Here is a 6482-nt window from a genome sequence, read left to right as displayed (position 1 = left end):
CAGTTAACTGATGTAGAGGTAGAGCCAATTTCCGATAGGAAATGTCTAACGGGTACGGGAAGTGTCACGCCTCCTTTTTGATAACCCTAATTTTCTTCCATGAGTATGTAATTAATTTTATATATCCCAATACCAAGTTCTAGTTTACTCTACCCGTAATCTTATACAGGAGGTACCACGTCCCCTTTTCGAATAACCCCAATTTGTCTCCGTGGGCATGGAATTAATTTTATGTACACATCTCGGTTCCAAGCTCCAGTCCTCTGCAATAAACATCTCCACAGATGTGCAGCATAAAAAATCTATTTGCATGGGAGTTGCTACGCTCCCCGGAGCTGGGTAAATGCAATTACATTACAATTACAATTACATTCCTCAGTAATTGTAATTAGGAATCAATTCCTTTAGTTTACAGCAAAGTAATCGATTACTTTCTCAATTCCTCTAAGTAATTTCAAATGGAATTGTTTTTTTTTTTAATTCCATTACAAGGAATTTCATATTGTAATTGGAATAAATTACGTGCTAGTAATGTAATTTTTTTTCTAGTTCCTTTAAAAGGAATTGAAAATGTATTTTTTTATTCCTTTGATAGGAATTGAAAATGTAATTGATTTTTTCGAATTTCCTTCCTCAAAGTAATTTGAAAAGTTATCGAAAAATTTATTAAATTTTTTTTTTACTGTTGAATTGCAATAGCTTTGTTAAATTTCTTGGTTGCTAACTGCCTTGAATAAATAACTTATACCTAAGTAGTATTACTAATTGGACTTTAAGAAAGTGGCAGGTGAGACCCGTAAATGACGAAGCAGGCATAACCGGCCCGAATACTTTCATGCTCGCCTTTCGGTGAAGAACAGTCCGGCCTGTTGCTGCCTTGGGCACTGCTATTCACTTGGACTAATCCCCGCGTATCTATAAAAATGCACTGACTTAATTGTGTATATTGTGGTGCCCTTAATGCTACCCAAATGGTGTGCCTTTGAAGAACTCTTACTGGTATCCTGCGTCGAGCCCTGTCGGACTGGAGATCCTATTGCTATGGCTAAATTTTGATGATAGCACTGTAGGACGCTAAAATTTTGGGTAGTAGGTTACGGATCTGTATACCGTTTTTTAGATAAGGTCATTTAGTCGTTATTTTCATTTTAAGTTTGCATTGCCAATGAAAAAAATTCAAACTTTAACATGGAAAAGGTTACTCATACGCCATGTATGAGTACGGTCATGTACGATATGGCGTATGAGTAACATTATTTCCTGCTAGTATTTCATAAAAAAAATTATTGCACTTACACTTAACCCTTGCAAACTTGTTTATCTATCCATCGATTTTCATCGTTAGTAGTGTTTTAAGCCGCAAAGCAAACAGATATGGGCTAGTCTATACTAATATATATTTTGATAGCCGTTTTTTCTGTTCGCAAAGCTCGAGAAAGGCCGTACCGATTTTTTTGGGTTGTATTCACATAAATTGCAACCCTTGTTTAAGGAGAGTTTACCGAAATTTTGTGTACGAGTCCAGAATGGCCCATAAACTCGAGTTTGTGGCTCAATGAGAACATAATATTACTTTAAGATAGTTGATAAACCAATTGAAAATATTTCCAAATCAAGATTACTCAAATGCCTTTCGTTTTGTACCCATACTGTAATATTTCATTTATTTTGTCAATTTAATTGAGTTAAATTTGCAAACAGGTGACAAGCCTTTTCGAAAATAAATTTGACTGTAAGCCTTCTTAAAACTCAATAGTTTGACATCCACTTTGCAATATTTATTTTATTTTATCAATTTAACTGAGTTAAAATTTTCAAATAGGTGGCAACACTCGTAAAGAGTATCTCCAATGGTTATTTTTTTTTAAACTTTTTAAATTTCATACCCGCATGAAATAGTTCATTTATTTTATCAATTTAATTAAGCTTAAAATTTTCAAACAAGTGGCAACCCTCCAAATTTTTGTATCGTTAATGATTCCGGTATTATAGCGAACAATTAAACGGAAATTTTCAAATTAGTTCAGCCATTCTCGACTTTTGAGGCCCCTTGCAAACGAACAAAACTTTTTTATATATACTCTTTATACATAGATATAGATATAAGATGTCCAATGTGTGCTTTCGATTTTAATCTTTGACCACAACAAAAATTCCACATTTTACATTCGTGAATGAACTTTTAGTTTCACGAATACTTTTACAATTCCTTTGAGTAATTGAAAAAAACTAAAGTACTCTTGCAATTCCAGGTAATGGAATTGAAAAAAAAATATCAATCACACTTTCAATTCCCACTTTTTCCCATGAGTATGAGATTGATTTCATACATATCTCCACAGTACTCGCCAGAGATTTGTAAGGAAGGGGCCATGCCCTCTTGATTTATCAGAATTATTTTCAGTCTAAGACTATCTTGGGGAAATTTGGTTCTAATCGGGAAAGCGGTTAAGGAAGTAGCCTGTTTCTCAATCCAGGTCATAAGTCATCTGTGTGAAAAATTTCATTTTAAAACAGGTGGCAACTAGCATTGCAAAATGTCCCGAATTAGCCAGGACATCCCGTATTTTGCATTAAATTTGAAATGTTCCGCCGGGAGAAGATTTTTCCCCCGGTATTTCGACAATTTCATTATTCTTTTCAACCAGTAAACTTTTACTCAATATGGTCATGGTTTAGGTCTTATAGCAAGCATTATTGCATGCGACTCTGTAAGAGAAATATTGCTAAAAATTACCGTTGATTATTTTTTTTCACCCTCCAACACCCTCCACAAAAAAAAAAAAATCTAAAAAATCAATTCTAATTTTTACCGACTTCAAACATGCACTTTATTGTACTGAAATTGAATGGGCTATAAAACCGCATACTCGAAATCTTTCTAGGAAATCTAATTAAAAATAGCGAAATTGTTATGCAATTTTTTTTCAAGTTGAATAACTTTTTGTAAACTTTTTGCAAGCTTTGAAACTTTTTTTTATGTGGTATCTGATATAGATCGATCCATATTTGAAACAAAAATTATTAACAATAAATAAATAAAGATAAGTTGCCAACAGCGTCTATTTGATTTTTGCAACTATTATTTGCGTACATACTTATTTTTGTATAAATTAAAAAGTGTTGCCATGAAATAAACGAAATTTAAGTTGTTAATATATGGTTCGTAGTTGGGCTTTTAAAGCATTTTCCCGTATGGCTGGAAAAAAAATCTGGCAACACTAGTATACATAGATATATCAATACCCAATTTCCAGGAATACATATTTAGGCATCTCCCGTGCACTCACAGATATTTACAAAATCAAATATTTGTTATTGTATTATGCTAACCAGCTCAGTTAGAAAATGAAAGCAGCATTGCGTAAAGTGCCTGTCTTAATAACTGGCCCCATTCCTTCCCCATTTAGTAGGTACTTCTATGTAATAGCATCTTCAAATGGGTTTGGTATAAGATAAACATATTATCACAAGATTTTCGTGGAGATTTTTTTTTTTTGACTCAACTCAATTTCACTGAAAACGAATATGTGCGATTTTTAATGGAAAATCGTTGGATTCCACTCAGTGCCATCCTTGGCTGAGCGAATTATTTTGATGGTTAGTAAATAAAAATGTGATTTGTTAGAGTTGATAAATTTACACTAAGATTACGAGCGATAAGCTTTACAGTGAGTGGCAAAAAATTGTTCATAGAGATATGTGTACATACATACATATTTATATAATATCTACATATAACGTTGACGTGGAACTATCTATGGCAACAGTAGCTTATGTAAATACATAAATATATATGTATGTATGTACGTCTGCGCTGGAATATGAACCCCATATGTTTATGAGCGTACATTTGTATATTAATGTACATATGTTTAAGTATGTATTCATATTTATCTATGTAGGTATATGCTAAATATTTGTATGGTCCGTAGTAGTGTTGCCATTTTGGTGATTTTGGAGCTAGATTTAGCTTTATATTTTTCTTTTGAGCTCCCAAAATGGGGCTTCAGCTCCTCGCTCTTTTTTTAGCTCTTTGCAAAATTATCTAGCTCCCATATAAAATACATGGAACCTTTTGAGCGTTTTGAGCGACCTCTAAATATTTTTTGATGTCAAAATAAGAAATAGGTGTATATTTTTTCGTTATAGAGTAATTCTAGGGGGTGAGAGCATAAAATGTCAAACTTTACTTTTTCGAATGCATTTTCGGACCACTCTAATGTGCATACATACATACATATTATTGTTATAAGTGCCATAGATACGAATTCGAAATATAAGCACCTAATTTTGGTTTTAAAAGTTTTTTGAGCACTTAAATTTAAATTTAAATTTAAATTAAATTTTAAAGCATTTAAATTTATTTAAAATTGCGGTAAATGTAAAAAAAAATGCTCAACTTAAAAAAAATTTGGCCTTCAATTTAGGTACTATTAATATTATTTAGCGCTTTTTAGCTTTTTTTCCAAGCGTTTTAGCTCCAAATAACTTTTTTTTTTTCTGGCAACACTGGTCTGTAGTCAGTTTACTGCTGCTGGAATAGAAAAGAAGTGACACATCAAAATACATACAAAAACATCAGAATGCAAAAAAAAAAACTGTCTCCGCCTGCAATATGCGCTCTTATCGCATTGTGAGTTGTTGTATAGCAACAACTTTTGACGTTTGTATTACTCTGTTGCTGCTTAGCTAGCGCCATCATTATTTTTATTCGCCTTTTAATGATCGACCGGAAGCTTAAAGAGTTTTTAGTTGGAAGTCTGGCCATCAAAAGAATTCTTTTGTCCCTTTTCCCCTTTTCTTGGGCAGCTATTTATGCGATATTTTGCATGCGGTTTCTTTGAGAGATATGCAATAAAAAGAGCATAAAGCCGTTGCTATTTAGTAGAAACGCAGCTATGTTTGTAGACAATTGGATGGTTGGGATCGGTTTTGACTTTTATATTATAACTCGTAAAGACGTGCCTAAGGCTAGTACCAATGCCAGCTCTTTGCAATTAATATAACTGCTTCCCTAGTTCTAGTTAGAAAATATCATTATAAAAAAATATATGTATATATTTCCATTAATCTATATTATAAATGTGAATGTCTTTTTTGTTATTACCTTATAACTTCTGAACCGCGGCACGGAATGCAAGAAACTTTGCACACTTATTTGCTTTTACCCCGGGAAGGTTATAGGCATAGAGAAAAATGGGCAGTATTGGAAAAGAGGGCGTGGCATCTCCTATACTAACTAAACTTTTCATGTTGTATACCTCTTGAAATATTTGTGTTAGAGTATTGGAACTTGCTGTCGAGATAAATAAAATTAATTCCATACTCATGGGAAAATATGTCCGTATTGGAAAAGAGGGCGTGGCACCTCCTATAGGCCTGAATTATTAATTCAGTCCTAACTTCGGAACCCCTTTAATTCCATTTGACGTGGGGCGAAACCTGCAAGTAAAAGCTATTTGGAAATAAATCCTGGCATTTGATTTAAGCAAAAAATCGACCAAATTTTTTATTTTTCTTTTTTTTTTTGAGTTGTGCTTCTTTTGAAGAATGTGGGCTTTATAAACATTTACGGGATTTTGCAAGTTTATTTTTTAAATATTTCAAAAACTATTAGTCACCAAAATGGTTCTGGTCTTGATCCAAAGACGATTTTAAGGGCCATAAAGAAAAACATACCTAAAAAATTAAGAAATTTTAAAAATTAGAAAATTTACAAATTTTTTAAATCGTAATAGCAAAACTTATAAAAATATTTGGCTAAAAAATAATTTAGCCAAAAATGTATATATCTAAGTGTTTGCTTTAACGTTTTTTTTTTATTTCAAAACTTTAAATATATCACTTTTAAAACTAGGCCGGGACCATTTTTGTAACTATAAAAGCTTTTTAAATATTCATAAAATAATCTTGCGAAATCCTGGAGATTGTGAAATTTTGAGCTTTCGAAAAATTGTGTACATATTTTTTCTTTGGCAGAACTTCGTTAAATGATAAAAATAATGCTGTGGCCAATGGTCGATTTGTCATGGACTGACCCATAAGTTCAGGGAGAGCATAACCTTTACGTATGCGGAATTGCTAAACCACACGAGCTTTTAAATCTTATCAAACATTTTAACAGAGATCTCGTAACCTTATTTTGGTCAGTCAGACAATGCAAGCAAAACAAGCATATCATTCCATTCTGATATTTATTTTGCATTTACTCCCAACGAAACGCAAAGAAGTTTCACTTCAAAAATCTACTTCAAATTCTTTCTCCCCTTCAATGTCTCAGTATGCCTTATCACTCGCTTGCTAAACGGCATTTGAGTCAAATTTTAGGGTCATAGTAAAGGAAGGCTTAAGGCGAGTGTACGGGCATTTTTGTTTTTACAATCTCGAAACGATTCTTTTTTATTTATTACATTGTGAGGATGTTCAACTCACAGCAGTTTCTGTTTTTCTGAATTTCTTTTGATCCGCATTCTTCTCCT

This window comes from Rhagoletis pomonella, unplaced genomic scaffold, assembly GCF_013731165.1.
Source record: "Rhagoletis pomonella isolate Grant_MI unplaced genomic scaffold, Rhpom_1.0 Rhpom_scaffold_00001, whole genome shotgun sequence".
NCBI lineage: Eukaryota > Metazoa > Arthropoda > Insecta > Diptera > Tephritidae > Rhagoletis > Rhagoletis pomonella.
This window is presented reverse-complemented; position numbering follows the sequence as displayed.